The following is a 25,193-nucleotide window of genomic DNA, read 5'->3' as shown; positions in this document are numbered from 1 at the left end:
CTGGCTTCCACACTTAAGAAAGTGCATCAGGCCCAGAAAGCCCGGACCTTCCCTGATTTTGGAAATGATTATTCAGTAATTTCAATGTTGACCCTTGGCAAAATTCCAAAACTGATGACTGAAACTGATGATTTGTGAGTTCTTGGAAAAGAAAGGTGATTGCTGGAAGCCAGTGTGAGTTCACTTAGGACAAAGAGGATCACTCCAACATTTTCCTCCTTGTGATCGCTGTTTGATTAGAAAGTCAGTGTAACAGGGCACTTCTGCTCGGCAGGGGCGGCGGGGGGTGGTGGGTCAGAGGTAGCTCCTCTTCTCATCTTATCCATGTGCACATGGGACTTAAGTGGCACAGAGTGGCCTTGTGGGCTGTGCCTCTCTTATGTCTCTATTTTTATTCTGAAGCTATACAGGAACAGAGGGGTCCCCACAGAGACTAGGCAATGAGACCCCTATCCTCACATGGCTGGAGAGAACGGCTGCAATGAGGTGAGCAGGCAGTAAAGAACAGCATGTTCCCCAAGAGCACGCTCACCACAAGAGAAAGGGAAGCAGGACCGGGGCCAGGCCTCCAGGACCATCAGCAGGGGCAGCTGGCATGGATAGCTGGCTGCTGCCAGAACCCAGGGCCAGTGTAGAACTCTGGGTGGGCCTTGGGAAAAAGCTGCATCTATCTATCTATCTATCTATCTATCTATCTATCTATCTATCTATCTATCTATCTATCTATCTATCTATATATCTATCTATCTATCTATCTTATGATCTATCTCTATTATCTGTCTGTCTACTATCTATCCATTATCTATATCTATATATTATCCATCTGTCTGTCATCTATCATCTATCTATATTTAGACAGGGTCTCACTCTGTCACCCAGGCTAGAGTGCAGTGACACAATCTTGGCTCACTGCAGCCTCTACTTCCTGGGCTCTCAAGCCACCCTCTTACCTGAACCTCCTGAGGAGCTAGGACTACAGGTGCAGGCCACCATGCCTGGCTAATTAAAAAACATTTTTTTTTGTAGATATGGGGTCTTGCTCTTTGCCCAGGCTGGTCTTGAACTCTTGGTCTCAAGCAATCCTTCTGCCTTGGCCTCCCAAAATGCTGGGATTACCAGCGTGAGCCACCACACACAACCTAAAGCTGCATACTTCTGATTAAATGTGTAATACTTAGGTCCCAGACAGATGAAACGTCCTTCTTCTCACCTCACAGAGTCATCATGGCCACCCCCAAATCAAGCAGACATCCATGGCTAGACCAGTCAGCAGAGTGAGTCTTTCTGAGTTTCTGCTTTCTTTGCAGGTAGCAGCCATATAGCCTCAAAAGGCCTGAGTTTTAGACAAGTGTATACAAGCCTAGGTGTTCTTGGGAGCTTCTGGGAATTAGACCCTTGGCTAAGTGGGTGGGGACTCAAGTGGGCTGGTCCGTCTGTGAGCAAGCAGTGCAAAATCTTTCCTGGCAGCCTCATGAATAAATGAAAAAAATAAAGTCTGGTTGGCAGCTCACTTGGGTGGATTTAGAGCTGCTGAATAATGGTTTGTAAAGGGGTTGCTGGGATCCCAAATCTCACTCTTTCCCCTCTAGAAGGGGCACCTAGTATTGTACCAGAACACTCTGTTCTAAGCCCTGCTCAATTCGACGATTTTATCTGTGACGTGGACGAAGATACAGACAGCAGGATGATTAAATTTCTAGATGACAGAAGAGATAATTGAAGTTCAGAGAGATAGCTGAGGATTTGAAAGCATCCTGAGAAGCTGAAAGGATGCCTGAAACAAACAAGATGAAATTTAACAGGACCAAATATTAAGCCCTATATTTAGGTAATAAAAGTGAATTATGTAGGTACAGTATGGGAGAAGCATGACTTGGGAGAATTTCGAATTAAAATCCTGCGGCCGGGATGCTCTGAGCGCAGGCTGCCTGATGGGGGCAGCAGAGAGCAGGGTGCGGGAGGGGCCCGCAGGAGGGGAGTGGAGCCAGCAGCTGAGGCCCCGGCAAGAGCAACCATGGGTCTGGAGTTGGAACGGGACAATGCGCCATCAGGCCGGCAGAAGCTGGCAGATGAGGGCCGAGTTGCGGCACACAGGTGCCAGGTATGTGAGTTGTCTGCATCCAAGTGAGACTGGGTTCCCTTTCTCCTGGGCCATTTCTGTCCCAGGACTGCCTGCTCTGATCAGCTGGGATCTACCCCGTCTCCAAGGTGGTTTCGGATGGCCACACGCTTCAGTAGGGGCAGAGACTGGAAATGACAAAATGACAGAGAACACAGATGGGTGATAGCCAGGGGCTGGGGGGAGTGCAGGATGGCGGGATCTATATGGAGAGGGAAGAGTTGCCAATCTTGATTTTCAGTGTTGGTGAAGTAATCAAAGGGCACAGAACTATAGACACACATTGTAACCAAGTCAGTTTCCTGATGTAGCATAGTTATGTAAATTGTAACTCAGGGAAAATGGGCAAGGGTCTGTGAGATTGCTCTGTACTATTTTTACAACTTCCTGTGAGTCCAGAAGTGTTGTTTTAAGTTAAAAGAAAACAAGAGCCAAGCCTTTCTCTGCAATGAGGGGGCTGGAGGTTGGGGGTTGGGGGGCGCGGGGGCAGATCTCCATTCACTTGCAGGGGAAGCTATCTGTTAGGACAGCCTGTGGGGAAGGCGGGGGGAGGACTGGTATGCAGGAGAAGGCCAGGGTCCCTGGACTTTGAAGAGCCTGTGACAAAGGGCCCAGGACATGGGGAATGTAAAGCTCAAGCCAAGACTGTTCCTCTGACCGGAGTGCCCTAGGTGGATGGAGGACCCGGGAGGCACCAGAGCCTTGGGTTCCTGCCTACTAGTTTGATTTCTTGTTGCCAGGGAGAAATGGTTGGGGATTTAATTCTAGGAAGGGCATTTAAAAGGCCTCTGATCCAGCCTGGGAAAACCCATCCCGAGTTCTCTAAGAGCTGGTAAAGTCACATGTTAGGATCTCCTGCTTGGGAACTTAGCAGGGGTTAGAGTTCCAGGGGAGACACTGCCTCTCAATCTCAGTCCAGGTCTGGCCGATGCAAAGACCCGCTGTGAGGATGCCTCACCGGGAGGCCGATTCCTGCTTCTGTTCCAGGGTAGGTCCGAGGCAGAAAGTACAGAGGGATGCTGCTGGCTGGGCCTCCACAGGGGCCCTAAAGGCCTCTGAGGAGGTGGCTGCCCATGCCGGCTGTGTCCTGGCCCTTGTTCTTTGCAGGCTGCTCCCCTTCTCGCCTGGGGCCCAGGAGGGCCAGCCACAGGCCTGCTTTTGAGATCAGTGTGATTTAAAAATCGGTTTTCTGGAGAGGACAAGAGTGTCAAGCACTTCTGCGAGGCTGTCAAGAGGCAGCCCCTTTCCCTGATGGGAGGCCAGGTGGCTCCCCAGGTGCTTCTTCTAGAGTTGCTGGGAAACGTGACTTCCTTTATACCCATAGGCTGGTGGCCTGGTTGTGGGGGTTGCTGGGTTGCTGGGGGCTCCTCTGCAGCCCACCAAGTCTGGTTCCCAGGATAGGAGCCTCACTTACGCCTCAGTGCCCACCTCACTTCATTCCAGGGGCCCCCTTTCCAGAAGCCTGCACCAACTCCTTTTTTTCCCATAGAGTCCCTGAGAATTCAGGCTCTGTACCTGACATCTCTACTGTTACCATTGGCTCCACTGAGTGCCTGCAGCCCCCTCCCATGATGGCATATCCTAGGCCCTTGCTGCCATCACAGCCACTGAGATGGGGTCTCTGAGTGACAGCTCCTTTGATGCCTCCGTTACCCTCAGTGCCAGCCAGGACTTGCCATTTCTCTGCTTCCCTGTGGCCCAGTTCTTTTGTATTCTGAGCATGCCAAGGAGCTGGCACCAAGTGGTCATAGATTTTGATCTCTATTGGCAGCAAAAGCCCAGGAAGGACTCTGTCCAGGAGGGGAGGACTTGACGGGATTGTGGGGCTACGGCTCCAGGTCAGTGAGGGGGGTGGGCAGAGGGAGGAGGCTGACCTCCCCCAAGCTGGAGGGGGTGCTAGGGAGGAAGTGGGGAAGGATTGCATGTTGTGGGTCACTTCCACTCCCACAGTCCACCGTTGTGGATGGTGTCTGGGGGCAGGTTTGGGTTTGGGGCTCCTGTGTTCATCAGAGAAGAAAGCTGGAAGTGGTGTGGTGGTGGCTCAGGTGTGGGAGGGGTTGGATCATCTGCCATGTGCTTTTGCATTTGGCTTTTTATGGAGCCTGTAAGGCTCACAAGTTCTCCTTGAGCTGAGCTGGTGAGAGACCAAGGCTTGTTTATTCTGCAGCCTATTTCAGATCATGCGTTGGGAGATGATCTAGGAGGGTGAAATATGTGTTCCAGTTCTGCCCAGGACTGTAGAAGCAACATCTGGTGGCTTAAGGTACTGGATGCCATCAGCTGCTGCAAATGTATGTTGTTGGGTGAGGGTGTGGGTGATGTTGCATTTGCTGTTCCCCTATTTCCCTTCCTGGGCCGTGTTCTATAGCTAAAGACCTCTCCCACCCCTGGTGCCATTGGGCTTCCCAAGGAAGTTACTGCAAGGCTGTTTTTCAAAGACCAAACAGAGGCTGCAAACTCAAGAGCCATTAGCAGCCAGACAGCAACACAAAAGCGTGGGCAACACAGTGCGATGATGCAGGGGCCAGGTAGGGAACTGGGGGGTACAGGCCTCAACTAAAATCATTCAGATACAAATTGTTGGCCGGGCGCGGCGGCTCACGCCTGTAATCCCAGCACTTTGGAAGGCCGAGGCGGGCGGATCACGAGGTCAGGAGATCAAGACCATCCTGGCTAACACCGTGAAACCCCTTTTCTACTAAAAATACAAAAAAATTAGCTGGGCGTGGTGGCGGGCCCCTGTAGTCCCAGCTACTCTGGAGGCTGAGGCAGGAGAATGGCGTGAACCTGGGAGGCGGAGCTTGCCGTGAGCTGAGATCGCGCCACTGCACTCCAGCCCGGGCGACTGAGCGAGACTCCGTTTCCAAAAACAAAAACAAACACAGATACAAATTGTTCAAAAACTCTGCCAAAGGAGATACATCTGCAGCGGACATGCACTCCTTTCTCTCCTGCCCTTAGAAGGGCTCTTTCCTGGTCCGGTTCCTCAGTGTTCCTCCCACAGCAGCCAGCGACAAACATGAAAAAGCATGGAGTGCGGGTCTAGGCCTAGCTTATTCACTTACTCCTTGCGTGATGTTGGGCTGACACTTGGCCTCTCTCTGCCTTGCTTTACCCGTCTGCTAAATGGGCACACTACCCTCGTTATCCACTCTGAAACATGGACCCAAGGAGGAAATGAGATAGTGTATTTTTAAAATTCATACCCTCCTTCATTCCACAATGCATTTGAGGCAGCTTCTAAAAATACCCGTGATAAAAAGAGGTAGAAATAAATAATATGTGAAATCACTTTGCAATTGTATCGTAAACTCATTTTCCTTATTGTCACTCGTAGCAGTGTGGAAGTGATAATAGATATATTTCCAGACTCATTTTCAATTCAACCTTGGCTTCAGGGCCTTCACTGAAACGCAGCTCGGGTGTGGGAAGCTCAGACCCTGAAGCGGGCCATCCATGTGGCCCTAGGGCCCAAGGGCTTGTTTTGCTGGAGGGGATTTGGGTGGCTGGGTGGTGGTCAGTCCTGAGACTTCAGCTCCTCTGGATAGAGGCTCTTCCAGCAGCTCTGTTATTATTAATGCCAAACCTCCCTGAGCATACCCTTTGTGCCTGGACCTGCGCTGGAGGCTCAGCTGCAGAGAAGAAAATGACCAAGTCCCGTCCTACAGGGGTTCATAAGGAGGGTTAACGGAAGTGAAAGGCACATACCAGGCTTACTCTGACTTTGGAAAGTTGACTAATTCCTTTTTATTTCAATTCCCTGTCCATAAGATGGACATCATAACACCTCTTCCTCCATCATAGCAGTGCTGGAAGGATAAAATGAGACTGTGCTCTGATAAGAAAAATTGCTATGCAAATGCAAGAAATCACCATCTCTATTCAGTGCTGCTCTAAAGTGATTTCAAAAATAACAGAGCCATTAGGATGTGGGAGCCGACATGACAAGAGGGTTTGCCTTAAATATTCCACCATGGAGTTTTTCAGGGGTCTGTGCAGGACTAGGAACTCAGGCCACAAAGATGAGCCCTTCCCCCAGAGAAAATGGAATGTCTACCAATTTCGGAGGATGTGTTAAATATTTAATATGTGCCCAGCCCTGAGGTTGGCATTGTGGAGTGAGAAGGTGTTATGAGCTGAACTAGTTCCCTTCAAAATTCATATGTGGAAGCCCTGACACACACTACCTCATATGAGTTTATTTGTAGGAAGGGTCTTTAAAGAGATGATTACATTAAAATGAGGTCATTAGGGTGGGCCCTAATCCAATCTGCATCTGCATAGTAATTTTTCTTATCAGAGCACAGTCTCATTTTATGCTTCTAGCATTGGCATGATGGAGAGAGAGGCGTTATGATGTCCATGTTACAGACAGGGAATTGAAATAGGAAGGAATTAGTCAACTTTCCCAAGTCGGTATGTGGCTTACACTCCCAGTATCCTTTCTTGTAAGCACCTGTAGGATGGGACTTGGTCATCTTCTTCTATGTTTTCTCTAGAGTTCTTATAAGAAGAGTAATTTGGACACATGAGGAGACACAAGGGGTGTGCATGCACAGAGGAAAGGCGATGTGAGGACACAGCAAGAAGGTGGCCATCTGCAAGCCAAGGAGAGAGGCCTCAGAGAAGCCTTGATCTCAGAATTCCAGCCTCCAGAACTGTGAGAATATATATAAATTTCTGCCATTTAAGCTACCCAGTTTACAGTACTTTGTCATGGAAGCTGTCTTGGTTTGTTTTCTGCTGCTATAACAGAATACCGCAGACCGGGTAGTTTACAAAGAATAGAAGTTTATTTGGCTTATGGTTCTGGAGGCTGCAATACAAGAGCTTGGTGCTGGCATCTGGTGAGGGCCTTCATGCTGTGTCATCCCATGGAGGAAAGTGGAAGGCAAGAGAGGGTGAGAGTGAGCAAGACAGCAAGAGGTGGCTGAACTTACTTATGTAACAAACCCACTGTTGCAGTAATGAGCCCACTGTCTCAATAATGACATTAATCCATTCATGTGGGCTGTCAATGATCTCAGTGCTGAATACTACTATAATGACAATTACATTTCAATATGAGTTTTGGAGAGGACATTCAAACCATAGCAGCAGCGTGAGCAAACCAATACAGATTTGTACAGAAAAGTATGAGTAATTTGCTCCTTTAATAAATACTTATAAGGGACTATGGGATTACGTTAGGTACAAGAGATACAAGGATGAATGAGAAAGATATGGTTTCTGTTTTTAGGAAGCTTGAAGTGACCAATAGCGACATCGTAGCTGTCTTTGAGATAGGAAGATAGAACCAACACCCTGAGAAAATATGATGACATATCATTATGTGTGGATACAAAAAGTTTACTTTGAGAACAGGTGCCCCTCTATTTACAGTGGAGTTATTTCCCAATGAATCTGTTGTAAATTGAAAATATCATAAATCAAAAATACATTTAGGCCAGGAATGGTGGCTTGTACCTGTAATCCCAGTGCTTTGGGAGGCAGAGGTGGGAGCATCACTTGAACCCAGGAGTTCAAGAGCAGTCTAGGCAACACAGCAAGACCCCATCTCTACAAAAGTTAAAAAAAATTTAGCTAGGTATGTTGGCTTATGCCTGTAGTCCCAGCTACTCAGGAGGCTGAGGTAGGAGGATCGCTTGAGTCCAGGGTCCTGGGCTGCGGTGAGCTATGATCGTGCCTCTGTACTCCAGTCTGGGTGAAAAGAGTAAGACACTATCTCAAAAAAATGCACTTAATATACCTAACCTACCAAAAATCATAGCTTAGTCTAGCCTACCTTAAGTGTGCCGAGAACACTTATATTAGCCTACAACTGGGCAAAGTTATCTAACGTAAAGCCTATTTTATAACAAAGTGTTGAATATTTAATGTAATTTATTGAGTACTCTTCTGGAAGTGAAAAACAGAATGGTTCCATGCATATTGGAAGTAGTTTCTACTGAAAATGTATCTCTTTTGCACCATTGTAAAGTTGAAAAATCGAAAGTTGAACCATCAGAAGTTTGAGACCCTCCGTAGTTCTGACTTCAAGTGGTGGAAATTCAGAGAAAATAAAAAGAAAAGAAAGCAAAAAGGGGAAGTTTTGTGGAGAGGAGGCTTGAATAATTAGGGTAGATGAAGAGCTGGGCTGCCTCGACCCTTTGCAGGGCAGTTTTAGGACCAGCAAGAGGTCGTTTACCAGAGGCGCCCATCCCTGGGGACTCAGCTTCAGGTGACTGACAGAGACAGGCTTCTCCCTGAGGGAACTGCCACCCTCTGGGGCCCAAAGCTTCTGCCCTGCAGCCGCTGGGGCTTGGCCGGCCCTTCTGGGGTTATTTGCTGTTGTTTCTCCAGGCAGATGGGAACTGCTGGCTGTTCATCAAGTTAGCAATTAACAAGTAATTCATTAGGCGCCTAATGAACAAATTATTAACCTGGCAAGTCATGTCCAGCCACTGACTGGGGAGAGAAATGGCTATTAATAAGGTCTTGGAGTGGCAGCTGCAGTTTAGTGGTTAAGGCATTGGACAGGACCACAGGAGATGTGGGCTCTGGAAGCTTGGGCCAAATTGCTTTACGACTCCCAGCCCTAGTTTGACTGCTCATGTAGTGGGGGTAACCAGACCTTATTAATGAGGGTAAGTGAAATGTCAGAAACTGTGTGAATGCAGAGCATCAGATTGTATAAACTCCAAGGCCCCTTAGTTCTTAGTCTGCATGACTCTACCTCCCCAAGCCACTGTAACATATACTGGGGCCATCCCATAACCCCTGTAATTGGTAAGTACTCAGTCGCTGCTTCAGCTCTTCCTGAACTGTGCAGAGGGCTGTGTAGCATAGGGAAAATATGTGTAATATGTCCCCTGCTCTCATGGAGCTTACCATTTGGTTGGGGCTACCAGATGTTCATGCCCAGCAAACTAACTAGAGTATAAAGCAATTTATGATAGGGCCAAGAGCTGTAGAATTTCACAGAAGAAACAGAATTGTAGACTAGGATGAAGGGGAGGGGCTCACAGGAAGGTAGGAGCTTAAAACATGACTTCATTGTGCTTTCTTTTTATGAGAAAAATATTATGTGCTCATTCCCCCAGATCTCCAAATAGAGGAAATTGGAAAGAAAAAGATAAAGCTAATCTGTAATTTCATCACCCGGAGACAACTGCTGTTGACATTGTGTTGTGCGTCTAAGGAGGACTTTGACAGGCGAGGTGGTGAGAGGATATTCTAGATGGGAGGCATGACTTGAGTGAAGGCTCTGGGTTTGGGGAGAATGTTTGGTGGACACTTTTGGGGATGGATGTGTGGACCAGGCATGCTGCAATAGTGGTCCTGTTGCAGAATGGAATTGGAGGCTGGAGCAGGGGAGAAAGGGCTGGAAGGGGCAGTAGGGGCCATTCACCAATGAGGCCGGGGTGAAAGAGGGTCGGGAGAGCTTATGAGCCCAGAAGCCCCAGCCAGCAGGCCAGACACTCTGCTCTTCAATAACACTCATGACACAATGGAACTTATTGATGTCGCTGCCCCACTTAGCAGAAATCCTGCAAAAACCTCTGCAGGAAAAGCAGACAAATCTGAGGCTGTGCTCAAGCTGCCAAACAGAGCGTGGGGACAGAGGAAGAGGCAGGGTGGGCCCACCTCTGGTTGTTGTTAGGGGCTGCTTCAGGGGTGTCAGGAAGACTCCTCAGAGTAAGGCATCTGTCCTATTTTGTTCCCCACCCAGGAGTTGTGACCTCCCTTCAGAACTTTGCATCATCCCTAGGGCATATCTAATGCACCAGTTTTTTTTTTTTTTTTTTTAGCAGAGAGGTTTATAGTTGACAAAACTCTTTTCTATAAGATAATTAAATAGATAATAGATATTTCTATTATTCCTGTTTTGCCGATGAGGAAATTGAAGTTCAGAGAGGTGAAGGGACTTACCTAAGGTTATGTAACTAGTGTCAGAACCAGGCTGAGAATCCAGATCTTGGAACTGTAAATTGTGTGTATGCGTGTGTGTGTGTGTGTGCATGTATGTATGTAAAATTAGTGACTCCATTCCACTATAGGCAGCAGTATAGGTTTGTGGTAAAGTGAATGATTTTTGGAGACAGGGGACTGACTTCTGCATTCAATTTCCTGCTCTGATATGTTACGAATTGAAGAATATGAAGAACCTTTGACTTGTTCTCTATTATTTTCATATATCAAATGGGGCTATTAGTATTATTTATCTTCCTGGGTTATTGTGAGGCTTAAATAGTATAATAGAGGTGATGTGGACTTTGCACACAGTAAGTGTTCACTTAATGTTAGCTATGGGCCATGCACAGTGGCTCACTCCTGTAATCCCAGTGCTTTGGGTCGCTGGGAGTTTCAGACTAGCCAGGGCAACATGGCAAGACCCTGTCTCTAAAAAAGTAAAATAAATTAACCAGGTGTGGTGGTTTGTGCCTGTAGTCCCAGCTACTTGGGAGGCTGAAGTGGGAGGATCATTTGCACATAGGAGTTGGAGATTACAGTGAGCTATGATTGTGCCACTGCACTCCAGCCTGGGTGACAGAGTGAGATCCTGTCTCTTCAAAAGAAAAAGTTAGCTATGATCATTATTGTGTTAACTCTGTGCTCATCTGAGTCATAGAAATAACTTGAGTCTTGTTGTTCCTCAGTTCTTTGCCATTGCCAGTCACTTTGTAGTTAGGAAGAATACATTTCCAGTCCTGTAGCCCAGGAATTGCTTGGCTCTGAGGGGACCAGACTCAGAGTTCCCTAAAGGACTCTCTGATTAGCCAAACACCCCAGTTCTGCAAAATGCAGACAGTTCTTTGTTCTCTGTGGCAGAGCTCTTGATGCTCACCAGACATTCCATGTTTCCTCATATCTTCTAGTCCAGTCCCACTGTTGCTAGACAGGAGCATGTAATTGGTTCTGGCCAATGGGATGTGGGTGAAAGTGACATGTATTCTGGCCAGCTCTCTGCCCTTCAGTTGTCTCTCCTCTTGCCTCAATGACTGAAGAGGACTTGTGTTCTAGGTGTAGCAGCTACAGGATGATAATGCACGCGTCAGCCTGGATCCCTGAGTGACTGTGTGGAGCAGAGGCCCCTGCCAAAGTACATTGAACATGTTGCATGAGGAATAAATAAACCTTTGTGGTGTTAACCCTCTGAGACTTTGCAGTAGTTTGTTGCTGCAGCAATAAACTTAGCTTAACCTAGCTTAACTAATACAACCTATTTTTGTTGACCAAAGTCTGATATTTTACATGAATGCTTTGCACTGTACACATCCCCACAGCCTATTATAGAGTAGGTTCACACCCATCATCTTTTTGGATATCTAGAACAACTATGTATATGGAAGTACCTCCTGGGAAGAGCTTAGCAAGTGTTATTTCCTTATGAAATGATTTCTCTAAAACCTCCATTTCTATGTATATGCATTATTCAGTCAGTCCTTCTCCCCACTATACCATAATTCTACCACCATAGCTTCCAAACATTATTGCACTTATTCATTTGTACATCTGCCTCCCCCTACTAGGCTGTATGCTTTTTGATCCTGTCTTATTGAAGACAGAAGGCCAGGCATGGGGGCTTACACCTGTAATCCCAGCACTTTGGGAAGCCAAAGCGGGAGGATCGCTTGAGCCCAGGAGTTCTAGACCATCCTGGGCAACATAGAGAGACCTCATCTCTATAAAAAATTAAAAAATTAGCCGGACATGGTGGTGCACATCTGTAGTCCCAGCTACTTGGGAAGCTGAGGTGGGAGGATCACTTGAGCCTGGGAGGTCAAGGCTATAGTGACCCGTGATTTAGCCACTGCACTCCAGCCTGGACAACAGAATGAGACCCTTTCTCAAAAGAAGAGGAAGAAGAAGACAGAGGCAATGTGTCTATGTCAGTTCCTGGAACATAGTAGGTGCTTTAAGGCTGGTGGAATGAGTCACCAGTCATGTGAAATAGGCAGGGCAGGTGTCATTGTCCCTGTTTTAACCAAGGCACAGCCAGATTTAGGGACTTTCCCAAAGCCAGGCAGCTAGAAAGTGGCAGAATCAGGGGTGAGCCCCGTCTCCTGACTAATGTGCGAGGGCACTTTGTACAGGGTGAGGAGTGAGAAGGGTGAGACATTCTGGTTCCTTTTGCATTTCCAATCTGCAAACCGCCAGTCAGGAGTCCCGCATGGTGGTGTCAGAAATGGAAGGACCAAACTAGAGCAAGGCAGCGTGCTGAGGAGCGGACGGGATGGAAGTTCCCTGGGGGAGGAGGCCTTGCCTGCCACACCCTCATGTGCAGGACAGAAACGATGCCTTTCTCATTCTCCAGCACCCGAGTCCCATTCATGCCTCTGGGTCCTATCCAAGGGGCGTGCTGGATGGAGCACTGGGCGTGGACAGTTTGGCGAGGGCTGCGGGCAGCACCTTGTGAAGGGATGCCGCCTTCCTCAGGGCTGATGAGATGTGGAGGCCCTTCTGTAGCAGGGATTTGTTTTAGTGAGTTGTCAGATTCCAGCAGGGGCTGACGGTTTTTCTTGGCAGGATAAGTCTCTAAAAACCCACTTCCTTTACCCACTCTGCCTGGAGCACAGTAGGTGTCTAATGCCTTGTTCCATTGAGCCAAGGGGAAGCAGGAAAGAAGGCTCTCACTTGATCTCAAAAGGGCCAGGCCCGTGAAGGGGGTGGGTGGGGTGGGTGGGGTGAGGAAACTGCTGGGCTCTCTTCCTGCCCCTCCTCTGCCTGCATGAATTTCCTGGACCCATAACGGTGCCTGTCTCAGGCCCCTTGCTAATAGCAGCAGGGCTGTGTTGACTGCTGAGCAGATGACATTGTGTGTGGCTGGCTATTGGTTGCTCCTGTGCAGCCCATTTCAATGCTCCCAGAAGGCTCATTAGCAAGCACAACATTAGCCCCGCCCTCCTGCCTCCCAGTCCTGCAGCCACTGTGTTGGGAGGCCTGAGGGGTGACTCATTGGGAAATGAGACCACGAGTCCCATTCATATTCCTGGGTCTGATCCAAGGGGTGTGATGGATGGAGCATCACGTGTGGACAGTTTGGCGAGGGCTGTGGGCAGTACCTTGGGATGTCCCCCTTCCTCAGGGCTGATGGGATGTGGAGGCCCTTCTGTAGCAGGGATTTGTTTTAATGAGTTGTCAGATTCCAGCAGGGGCTGATTGTTTTTCTTGGCACAATAGGTCTCCTCCACAAATCTCCTTCCCTGTTCTCCTTAGGGAAGTGGGATGGTATCTGTCTTCTGAAAAATCTTGTGGATGCCCTCACTGGACTTCTTTTTTTTTTTTTTTTTTTGACACCAGGTCTCACTCTGTGACCCAGGCTGGAGTGCAGGGGTGCAATCATAGCTCACTGCAGCCTGGAATTTTTGGGCTCAAGCCATCCTCTTGCTTCAGCCTCCCAAGTAGCTGGGACTACAGGTGTACAACACCACACGTGGCTAATTATTTTTTATTTGTGTAGAGATGGGGTCTCACCGTGTTGCCTGGGCTGGCCTCCAACTCCTGGGCTCAAGCCATCCTCCTGCCTTGGCCTCCCAAAATACTGGGATTACAGGCGTGAGCCACCATGCCTGGCCCCCTGTTGAACTCTTATGGTATGGCTGGGCATAACACAAGTCATCTGTGGTGTGAAGGATAGAGGGCTTCTCAGTTACCTCACAGAAGCCCAGATCCTACAACTGGAGGGGACTCAGAATTCATGGAACTAGGACTTGCAGATGGGTTAGATAAACTTGTGTGCCACTCCAAGCGACTGGTTGTGATGCCTAGAGCATTGCATCCAGAAGCCTTACAATATCTGCCACGATTAGGAGAGGGAGTGGCGTGTGAATGCTGCAGATTCACCTCCTCGGATCTCATTCGAATTCCTTTTTCGTGGTGCGGGAGTTCTAAAGTTAGACATCTATTATTTTACATTAGGGCCTTAACTCTCTGTTAACATTTCTTTAAAATGCATATGCCTCAGAGAGGAGTAACAAGAAGGTATTGAAGAATTCAGTGATTGATTGAGATTGATTGCAAAAAAGGGCCATTATCAGTTTTGCTGGTTCTGGAAAAAGAGTTTACTGCACCAGTAACTCTTAAAATAAATAGATGATCACTTCCCTTAGGATCCGTTTACAAGACTGTCTTCCAAGGTGGCAGCTGGCTGAAAGGAAATGGGAGAGCAGACTCGTTTGGTGGAAGGTGAGGTTGGAAGCTGGAGATGTCCCCTAGCCAAAGTGCACCATGCAATGGGAACACCAGGGGGCCAGAGGTACAGAGGCTCTGACTACCTGTGGGAGGGCACAAGGCCAGCTCTACCTTTTCCTTTATTTAGAAGCCACCAGCTCTTGATCTCCCACCCCAAGAGCCTTGCTTGGTTTGTCTGCACAGGACACAGGCTTCTTGTTGGGGGAGCCCTGTGTTTCCAGGACTGTTGCCAGCTCGTTATGGGCCATGCCTTCATCGCCCACGCCTTCATCGCCCACTTCAGGGGGATTAGCTTGAGGACTGCAACCCCTTTGTTTCTTCAGACTAACAAGTGACTTGGTTCACTAGGCTGGAGGGTGGTGGGCAGGGGATCACACTGCTAACAGGTGAGAATGAGGCAGTTTATTGTGTGGACTGGGAATTCTAATGAGTCTGGCTCCCATGAATGGACTGAGTCTTTATAGAATTAGACTTTAAAATCAAGAGCATAAGTCAATCTAGCTTGAATTAAAAGAACTTAAATGGTTAAAAAATCCTCTGGTCAGGGCTGGGTGCAGTGGCTCATGCCTGTAATCCCAGCACTTTGGTAGGCCAACGGAGATCGAGACCACCTGGCTAACATGTGAAACCCCGTCTCTACTAAAAATACAAAAAATTTAGCTGGGCGTGGTGGCGGGCGCCTGTAGTCCCAGCTACTCAGGAGGCTGAGACAGGAGAATGGCGTGAACCCAGGAGGCGGAGCTTGCAGTGAGCCGCGATCACGCCACTGCACTCCAGCCTGGGTGACAGAGCAAGACTCCGTCTCAAAAAAAAAAAAAAAATCCTCTGGTCAGATATATCAATTTTCCCTAAAGAGAACGGAAGGGGAGGAAAGAGAAGCATTTATTGTGTGGGTCAGTTAGACCCTAGTGACTCCCAAACAAGTAGATAAGTGGTTTGAACTAGGCTAGTGATCCTGGGCCTCAGCCCCTGTGCTAAGGTTATATTGGGTTAGAGGCATCATTTGCCCATTCATTCATTCTACACTCATTGGGCAGTTATCATGGGCCAGCCCCTAAGAATATGGTGATGAAGAGGATGTAGGTCATGTTCGAACAGAGCTTTGAGTTGAGTGAAGAGTGCAGATAAGAATGGGAGACTTCAACAGAGTGCAAGAAGAGCTAAGAGAAGCATACACAGCAGGACCTGGAGGCCTCAGTATTCTCACCTGTGAAAAGGGAAAGTTCCTTTTTACAAAGGAGCACCGAGTCACTGGAGTAGCAAAAGCTGTCCCAAGTAGTGCAGGGGGCAGGGGGTACTCATCCTGAAACAGATAGCGAAGGGTGGTTCCCAGAACTCACCATGGGATGTGGGCTGCCTGGAAAAGTCAACAGGTTCTTACATCTGCAGGGCATTGCTTACATTTCAAAGCATAGTCATATTCAGTGTCTCATTTGATCATCCTTGTCCCTTGTGACAAGGGCAGGGCAGAGGACTGTTATCCTAGAGGAACTAAAGTCACATGGTCAGCTGGTGGCAGAGCAGGTGGCTGAATCCAAGTGTACCTTGCTGGCTCATTCCATGAGGTGAACTGGATGGAAGATGAATTTCGGGAGTTAGGTTGGAGCAGAGATGAGGAGAGCACTGAGATTCAACAGTACACACATCCCTCCCTCCCTCTTTCCCTCCCTCTCTTGCTTCCTTTTTCTTTCTTTCCACTAGGAAATCCTTCCTGAGGGCTGACCATGGGCATTGCACTACCCCAGACTGTGCTGAACTCTTTTCTGGGCTGGCAGCATGTCTGGGGTCAAAGCTAGAACTCAAACACTTGTCCAAGCCTCTTTCCATAATGCTGGGTGGGATGTTCTCCCAGGAGTCAGGTAGGAAGAATATGAAAGGCTGGGCCCATCCCAGGGCAAGGGAAGACTGCAGAATCCTGGGCTTCATTGCTTGGGGGAGTGCAGAGTACCTTTGTAGTGGGGAGGCAGCAGGTGCCTGTACCCCTGGGAATGTCCCATCCTGGAGCCCACTGTGTGGACTGGACGTGATGTTGACTATGGTGACTTTTGCTGGGGGGTAGGAGGGGGAACTGTAGCTGCTCGTTGCGGCAAGGAGCAGCCTGCTGCTGTTGAAAGCAAACAGCATCCACAACAGCCAGCACTTCAGGGGCAGACATGCTGCTTTCTGCCCAAAGGCCACTGCAGTCTGAGGGACTTCCAGGATCCTCCCCATATACTGGATCCTTGTGGACATGGGAGTTATGGAAAGGCAAATTCCATATTGGCATAAGGAAAAACCACTCACCAGCCTGGGCAACATGGTGAAACCCCGTCTCTACAAAAGATACAAAAATTAGCTGGGTGTGGAGGTGCACGCCTGTAGTAGACAAAGATGGAGATCCCATAGCCCATGGAGACCACCGTAAAGTGAGAGGCATGGGTGGCAAAGGCTTTACATTGACCTTGGCCTGAGGGTGTCTTCAGAATGGTGGAGATGATGTAAACATAGGTGACCACTGTGAGTGAGAGGGAGCTGATAAGCAGGACCAGGGAGCTGAGAAAGTCCAACAGCTCAATGGCACGAATGTCAGCACAGGCCAGGTGTGCACCTCCACGCTCAACTAATTTTTGTATCTTTTGTAGAGATGGGAGGCTGAGGTGGGAGGATCACCTGAGCCTGGGGAGGCTGAAGCTGCAGTGAGCTATGATGGCACCACTGCAATCCAGCCTGGGTGACAAAGTGAGACTATGTCAAAAAAAAAAAAAAAAAAAAAAAAGCAAAGAAAGAAAAAAAAAAGAAAGAAAGGCCACTCAATTGTCTGCGTTATCTGTGATGTAGAATGCAGCCCCTGAGTCAAACAAGATCCTGTCACTGGAGATATTTATAAGAAATTGTCTTTGTTCTTAAAATTAAAAAGTATTTTATTTTATTTTACTGAAGCATTTAAGCAAAAGCTAACTCACAAATAGGGAATTTGGGGTTAGTTAGGACACCTTGGTCCAGTCCTAGATCAGCAACTTCCTGACTGTGTGATCGCTGTCACGTAGTGGGACAGATCACTTGATGCCTGGACTATACGTCTTCCCATGTGAGAGACACTGATTTCAGAGAGCTCCTGGGAGGCCCAAGGGAGGCAAACTTGCAGAAAAAAGCACCGAAGGCTGTTGAGGGCTGTGCACTTGCTGGTAGTTCATTATTGTTGTCATGGAGGGCTCCTTCCAACCTACAGCAGGTGATGACTAAAATTCTACCATTAGCAGTTCATTCTTTGAGGTTAAACATTGCTCTGCCACCCAGGGTTTCCTATTCTGGAAAGAGAGATAAGATACCAGGAAAGCAGGAGTGCATGGGGACAGTGGGGGGAAGGAGAGAAAGTTCTAGATGATGGGAAAAGAAGTTTCCAGAATGAAAGGTCAAGGTGAGAGGGTAGGCATACAGGTAAATGTGCTCATCTGGCCAAACTCTGGGTTGGGCCCAGGGAAGGCATGTGTCCTCAGAGAGAGACACTAGTTTCTGTTTTCTGGCCACAGCCCCTTGGGAGGTGCCCTCTGGGTCCTGCAGTCAGACCTGTGCCTTTTGAGTGACAGTCCAGCTCAGACCTAGCCCTTGGCTAAATAGATACTGCCTGTGGAGCTGTTGGGACTGAGAGCTCTCTGCGGGGGGCGTCAGGCAGCAGGAGCCGGCTCCCCAAGGCTTGGCAGGAGGAGTCATTGTCCCTCTTCCTTGATTCTGCCTTGACCTTGGGTACCTGGCAGATGGCCAGTGTCTTAAGAGATGAGGTGGGTGTGTGTGCCCAGAAGAGAAGCTGTGAGGTTTCTCCAGGCAGCTTTCATCTGCAAACACAGCACCAACTTCAGGACAAGGCTGGGGTGTAGCCAGTATAGTGCCAACTACAGAGGGAGTGCAGTGTCTCTGGGGCAGCAGGGGCAGACCAGACACCCAGCTAGGATATTTTAGGCTTAGGATAGCTCAACAGAAGGGTGCTTTACTAGCTTAGCTCCTGCTGCTATCGGGCAGCTGTGAAGGGGGAAGGCGAGGAATGAGGTTTCACAGTTTTCTCGAGAAGTCTGGGATTTCTGGTGAAACAGGAATTCAGAGAAACAGCCCTTCCCAGGTCTGTCTTGGATGACACAAAGACGATGCCAGATGACTTGAGTGCTTTTTCCTTGCCCTCCATGAGCCCCTATTGTGGGACAAAGCAGCAGAGAAGCCCAGGCCTATAGTAGGTGGATGCCTGATTTCTGGCCTGTGAGAGAGGCCAAGTTGGAATTGGAAAGCCCACTGGATGAGTCCTTAGCTCTGCCACTTGCTGGCTATGTTGTAACTTTGGTCATGTCGTGAGTGGTCTTCAAGAGTGAGTTTGTTCCCTGAGGCCAGGTGCCATGGCTCATGCCTGTACTCCCAGCACTTTGGGAGGCCGAGGTGGGTGGATCACCTGAGGTTGAGAGTTCGAGACCAGCCTAGCCAACATGGTGAAACCCTGTCTCTACTAAAAATACAAAAATTAGCCAGGCAAGGCAGCACACGCCTGTAATTCCACCTACTCGGGATGCTGAGGCATGAGAATCGCTTGAACCTGGGAGGTGGAGCTTGCAGTGAACTGAGATTGTGCCACAGCACTCCAGCCTAGGTGACAGACTGAGACTCCGTCTCAAATAAAAAAAAATAAATAAATAAAAAGAAAAAGAAAAAAGAAAAAAGAAAAAAAAAAGACAATGTGTTTCAGTTTGTTGTCTGAGAAGGGAAATTAATTATATCACGCCCCACTCCCAGGGATGTTGTAAGGACTTCAGGATCATGGATGTGGAAGATGCTTTGTACAGCCGGGAAGTACAATAGTCACATAAGGTGGTCTTGATGGCTTCCTGTCAGAGCAACTTCCCATCTGCTTCCACGGTCTACCCACTCTGTCCAACCCCCATGGGAGCTGCAGCAGCTGCAGGTTCCTCCCTCTCTAATGGGCTACCCTGGGGCTTGCAGGACTCCCTGAGATGGGTGGGGCTGCAGAGAGGTCTGCGAGGCCTTGGGGAGAAGCTGGGTAAAACCAGAGCTCCACCTCCTGCCGGTGCCTACCTCTAAAGAGAATGATGAAGCACTGAGAACATTGACCGAAATCAATTAGAGAAATCAATGGCCCTGAGTGCAGTATGCATTTCTTCCCTCCTAGCCCAGTCCCACCCAGCCTGCCCCAGCAGCCGTGTTCATTCTTTGGGATCAGATGGTTTATTTAAATTCCTGCTGGTCTCCATTGCCAGACTAGTGTGCTCCTTCCAGGCTGGGACTCTGGAATCTGGAGTGTGGAGGGAATGTTGGCGAGGGGTCAACTTGCCAGTAGGAGGGAGGTAGGGGCTGGAAAAGCCCATGCATGACCCAGGCCCAGGGCACTTAGCTGGGCACCAAGCTGGGCACCTGACAGAATCCTTTCTGGGCTCTAGACTTGAACTCCAAAGCTTATGCCAGACAAGGTCCACAGTAAATATTTTATTTAGTTTTTAAATAAAAAATAAAATGGTCAGCTGGGTGTGGTGGCTCACGCCTGTAATCCCAGCACTTTGGGAGGCCAAGGCGGGTGGATCATCTGAGGTCAAGAGTTCGAGACCAGCCTGGCCAACATGGTGAAACCTTGTCTCTACTAAAAATACAAAAATTAGCTGGGTGTGGTGGTGGGCGCCTGTAATCTCAGCTACTTGGGAGGCTGAGGTAGGCCAATCACTTGAACGTGGGAGGCGGAGATTGTGGTAAGCCAAGATCATGTCACTGCACTCTAGCACTCCAGCCTGGGCGACAGAGTGAGACTCCGTTTCAAAAAAAAAAAAAAAAAAAAAAAAAGTCACTCTCAGGATAAGCTTAATTTTTTTAGAATAAAAAATAAAACAAGGTCCACAGTACAGATTTTAAAAGTAATTTCTGGCTGGGCACAGTGGCTCAGGCCTGTAATCCCAGCACTTTGCCAGGCTGAGGCAGGAGGATCACTTGAGGCTAGGAGTTCAAGACCAGCCTGGGTAACATATGGAGACCTCATGTCTGCTAAGTAAATAAATAAGCCAGGTGCAGGCCTGTAGTCTCAGCAACTAGGGAGGCTGAGGGGCGAGGATGACTTGAGCCCAGGAAGTCAAGGCCACAGTGAGCTATGATTGCACCACTGAACTCCAACCTGGGTGATAGAGCGAGACTGTCTCAAAAAAAAAAAAACAACTTTGATTCTCATGATTTTTTTCACACTATTTGTGGATAGGGAAGGGAGGAAGAGGGTATCTCAGGTGTTGTGAAGGGGAATATGAACATGTGTGGGCCTGGAGAGCCGCCACTTTTCTTGTCCGATACAAGGCACAGAATTGACCAGTTGGGGGTGCTGGATCCTGACTGCCGGAGTTTGAATCCAGATTCTGCCACTTAAAATATGACCTTGGGCAGTTGAATCACTTCTCTTGCCTCTCCTCTCTCACTTGAAAATGAGGCTATTAATAGTACCTAATAATAGCCATCGAGTTATTATAGGAATTTGAAGGAGTATTAACTTGTATCTAGCCATAAATTTGGCTACTTTAATTATTATTTTTCCAAGGACAAAGGCTGAGCCGCTAGGCTGGTCACTTTGTCTTGGCCTGGAGACTCTCCCTGTGTTCCAGCATCATGCCAATTCATCCTTACACTGCCTCTGACAACCCTCTCCCTCTGTCCACGCCCACTGCCACTCCCTGCTGGGCCCTCATTACCTCTGCCTGGGACTGTTACAATTGCCTCCTAATTGGCCCCTGGTCTCCATCCCTCACACAGTCATCAGATCAATCTTCCTAAAACATTATTCTCATCATGTCAGTTGCCTGCTCAAAAACTTTCAGTGGCTCCTGGTGCGTGAATCTGAAGACTGCCAGGCTTGGTTCTTCTCCACTTGAGCACCCCAATTGGACCCTCTAGTTCTTCCCCACCTGTGCACTTGGCTCCTCCCACCCACTGGATTGTTCCTTTCCTGAGAACTTTCTCTTTTTTTTTGAGGCAGGGTCTCGCTCTGTTGCCCAGGCTGGAGTGCAGTGGTGCGATCTCGACTCACCGCAACCTCTCCCTCCCAGGTTCAAGTGGTTCTCCTGCCTCAGGCACTCGAGTAGCTGGGACTACACGTGTGCGCCACCACACCTGGATGTTTTTTGTATTTTTTGCAGAAACGGGGTTTCACCATGTTGGTCAGGCTGGTCTGGAACTCCCGACCTCAGGTGATCTGCCCGCCTCTGCCTCCCAGAGTGCTGGGATTACAGGCATGAGCCACCACACCCAGCCTCCTGAGAACTTTCTAATCACTGTGCTCTTGCCTCTGCTGTTTGCTCGCCTGGAGTGTCCTCCTCTGTGCTCAGCCAAATTCTACCCATCCTTCCAGCTCCAGCTTGAATCCTACCCCTAGCAAGTCCTCTCTGATTGCACTCCTGAAATCCAGTGGTACCAACTCTTCCTTTCTCCCACTGTGCCTTTGTTTTTTTCAGTATCTTCTCATAGCTACACGCTTGACTCTATAAATGCTTTCAGGGGAGGGGCAGTCTTGCTGTATTCCCCATAGCCTTTGGCACTGCTGGGGCCAGAGAAGTCGTTCAATAAGTCTGTGCTGATGGATTGATTGTGGGGTGCCCTGGATCATGCTCTGTCCCATGGCAGAGGACACTTCCACCTTGCCAGTTCTGTGGCTCCTGACAGTATTAGCTGGATGTGAGGCACCTTCTTTTCACTCCTGGTCGATTTTTATCTCTGGGGTCAGGGAACCCTCAGCCTTCTTCCCTTCACAAAGGAATGAGATTGTGGTCAGTGAGCAGTGTGGCCCAGGCCTAGGTGCGCATGTGTGCGTGTGTTGGGGTGGGGCTGCAATGCCCTCCCCTCGACTGGTCCTTCTTCCCTCTCCTGCTATCCAGAGAACCCACTCCATAAGCAGAGAGGACTAGAGAGATAAGAGAAAGGGAAGGAATGGAAGGATTCGGTGTTGCCTTTCTCTCCCCATGCAGATTTGGACTCTAGGATCTGTGATGGGGAGGGGCTGTGGGCAGGAGGCTCAGCTGCTGGTGAACTGAGGAGCACTGGAATGAGCCAGGAAGGCTGTAAAAGGACTCAGGCACTACGGAATGTGTGGAAGTCTGCTGGTGAGCCTAGGGCTTGCCTCCTACCTGCTAGAGACTTCACATTTTCCTATGACTACCTCTTACGACAGCTGCTTAATAGTCTCTGTTGCCCTTGAACCCCTGTAGCTTTTTGTTTCTGCTTCTCATTTGCCCCTTAGGTTTTATTGCCTTGTCATAGGTCCCTAATTCTTCTTCTAGAACCCAGAGCAAAGCAGTAAACAACTTTATATGGGCCAGGCATTGCACTAGCCGCTTTGTGTAGTATCTTATGTAATTTCTACAACGTTGGTTTATCTTTTTTAATCCCCATTTTATAGATGAGATGACTGAGGTTCAGTAGTCCTCTTATCTATAAGGTGTTATAGTACATGTTGAACTGTTTCCTCTGTAGATCCCGGCACAAGCGGGGGGGAGGGGGTCTTCCTCATGGCAGATGCTCAGGAAATAAGGGATGATGCCATTTCTAAGAGCAGTTTGGGTTGAGTGTTGGGGTGGGCAGAGGATGGGGTGTCATGGGATACATCTGTATAGGCAGTAGGTAAGAGAGGGTCCAAGGTCAGAGCGCCCTGCAGTCACACGAGCTGAATGCTGGTGGTGACTGACTGGTGTTCTCTACTGTTCTTGGGATGGCTGGGTGGTCCTGGGTCGCAGAAGGGCCACTTACCTCCTGCTACCGGAATCCTCTTTCCTACTCCCGTGGGAGCTCAGTGAGAACCATCCCCAGGGCTTCATTGCTGCTTTCTCAGCCCCATTTTCTGGATAGGTGGGAGGGGAGAACTACATATATGATTCAGAGAATTTCTCTCATTATGCTCAAATGAAGTTAAAAGAAAGTGAAATTCTTTTTTTGTGGGGAAGGGGAGAGGGATATGCTGAGCAGAAATTCTGGAGTTTGGAGCAGGGTCCTTGGAAGAGGGAAGGCCTGCGTGAGATTCCGAAATGGGTGGTGGTGGGGAATATTTGGACAACCAGAAGACCCTGGAAGTCGAGGAGCTGAGAGGGGGAACATTCATTTAGGCCAGGCTCCCAGCCTCGGGCCTCCAGGCCAAGCCTGCCTGGCAGTGTAATTCCTGTCAAGTTTTATCTTTTAACCTACACTTATCCAAAGCCGGTTCCTTATGCTCCCCAATTTTTGGAAAAAAGGCCAAGAGACCTTGTCAGATGCGAAGTCACTTCCTAGAACAGGAGAGGCTTGGAGGAATGACAGGGAGGGCAGGCCTGAAGGGGGCTTTCCCCAACTCCAATCCCTAAGCCCTCTGTCCCAGACTCGTCACTACCCAGCTAGGGCCTAGGCTCGAAGCAGGCACAACTGGATGGCTGGGGGAGAAGATGGAGGGAGGAAGGTCGATGCCCCAGGACGGACCACAGGAAAGAGGCGTTCACAGGAGACTCGCTCTCTGTGCTTCCAAGGCCGGGAGCAGCCGCCTTCCCGCCTAAATCCTCAAGATGGAAGTTGCTCCCTCTAGCTTTCCCAATAGCTAAGGCTGCTGGTTTTGTGAGTGACCCCTCCCTTCTCGTCCAAGTCGATTTCTAGCATTTACTGGATTCCAGAGTCTTGTTATTTAAGAATGCATCTTAAACGGCACTATCAAATTCATGTTACGTGCAGCCCAGATTGTTTTGGGCAGCACGAAAAGTTTCTGAGGCGCTGCGTGTACCCCACCCCAGGACACCGTGTGTGCGCGCCGAGCTGAGTGCGAGGAACGTGGCGCGAGGGCCGGGGGATGCCGGGCTGCGTGGGTGTGAGCCCTCGCGCGACCGCGACCCCGCGCCTCTCCGGCTCTCGCCGGAACGTGACCGCAGCCGCACCTCTCCTCCAGCCCTTTCCCAGCCAGACGCTTCCTTTTTGGTCCTTCTGGGCGTTTATTGTAAATTCTGCGACTAAAACATGCCGGTGAGCCCGGCCCACCGACAGATGGATCAATCGCCCCCTTCCCGGCTAGGGGAGGAGGAACCCCCCAACCCCGGAGCCTAGGGAGCCGGGAGCTGCCTCGGGACGAGCTCCTCGGAGCCCAGCCGGCTGCGGAGCCCCGGCCCGGGTCGGTCTCGGGGCGCTCCTGCCGGGGTGGGGTGCGAGCCCCTGCCCGATCCCTCTGGGGCGGTTCAGGCAGGTTTGCCGGCCTCCGAGGAGGTGGTCAGGGCGCCCTGGCCCAGCAGGCTTCTTCCCGAGCCGGGGGAGGGGAGACCGGCTGGGGAAGGGGCGTCTCGAAGGGGTGGAGGCCGGGGCGGGCGGGAGGCAAGCGCGCCGCGGGCGTGAGGGCAAAGTTCCCGAGGTCCGCGCGGAGAGCACACGTGTATGTGCGCGCGGGGCTAGGCCGGGGCCGGCAGGCTGCATTGGGTTCGGGGGCGCGCGGGGCCGGCGCCGAAGGGGATAATTCCTTTCCCTGGCACCATCGGGGAGACGCTTTGTCGGCCTCGGCTCCTGGGCGCAGGGACGCCTCAGCCCACGGAGGGTGGAGCCCCCCTCAGACCCGGGCCCCGGCTGGGGTTTTTCTAACGCCCTGCCCCCCGAGCCCCCGGATGGCTCGGGCCCCACGGACTCCGCGCTCTCCAGCCTCAGCTCAGCTCCCCAGGCTTCCCAGACCCGGCGGCGCAGGGGGCGGGGGCAGGGGCAGTGGGGGTTGGAGGGCGCAGCCCGTCCCCAGGGTGGGGAGAGCTGCGGGGGGAGGAGGAGGAGGGTGCCGACGCTTGAGTGGGTTCGAGCCCGAGCCGTAGCCGGGGGAGCCAGTCAGTTTCCGGCCAAGGCAGCAGGTCAGTCCCAGGAAGGGCGGGCGATTGAGCCGAGGGAGCCGGCGGCTGGGCTCTCCTCTCGGCCCGCGATC

General features: G+C 49.9%; 1 protein-coding gene across 6 annotated transcripts in view; it reads left to right on the top strand.

Annotated features, from left to right (window-relative positions):
* Positions 1-1,942: 1,942 nt before the first annotated feature.
* The window catches only part of GFRA2 (GDNF family receptor alpha 2), a 121,793-nt gene continuing 98,542 nt past the window's right edge, over positions 1,943-25,193 (top strand). Inside the window, exon 1 of one of the 6 annotated variants that reach the window (XM_055348262.2) lies at positions 1,943-2,101. The gene's annotated coding sequence lies outside the window, so the exon portion shown is untranslated. Of the gene's footprint in view, positions 2,102-23,763; positions 23,867-24,018; positions 24,411-24,607; positions 24,666-24,992; positions 25,123-25,193 lie in introns of those variants that run through there. The other 5 variants (XM_055348261.2, XM_055348260.2, XM_055348263.2 and 2 more) reach the window with 5 other exon arrangements.

This window comes from Gorilla gorilla, chromosome 7, assembly GCF_029281585.2.
Source record: "Gorilla gorilla gorilla isolate KB3781 chromosome 7, NHGRI_mGorGor1-v2.1_pri, whole genome shotgun sequence".
NCBI classification, from domain to species: Eukaryota; Metazoa; Chordata; class Mammalia; order Primates; family Hominidae; genus Gorilla; species Gorilla gorilla.
This window is presented reverse-complemented; position numbering and strand designations above follow the sequence as displayed.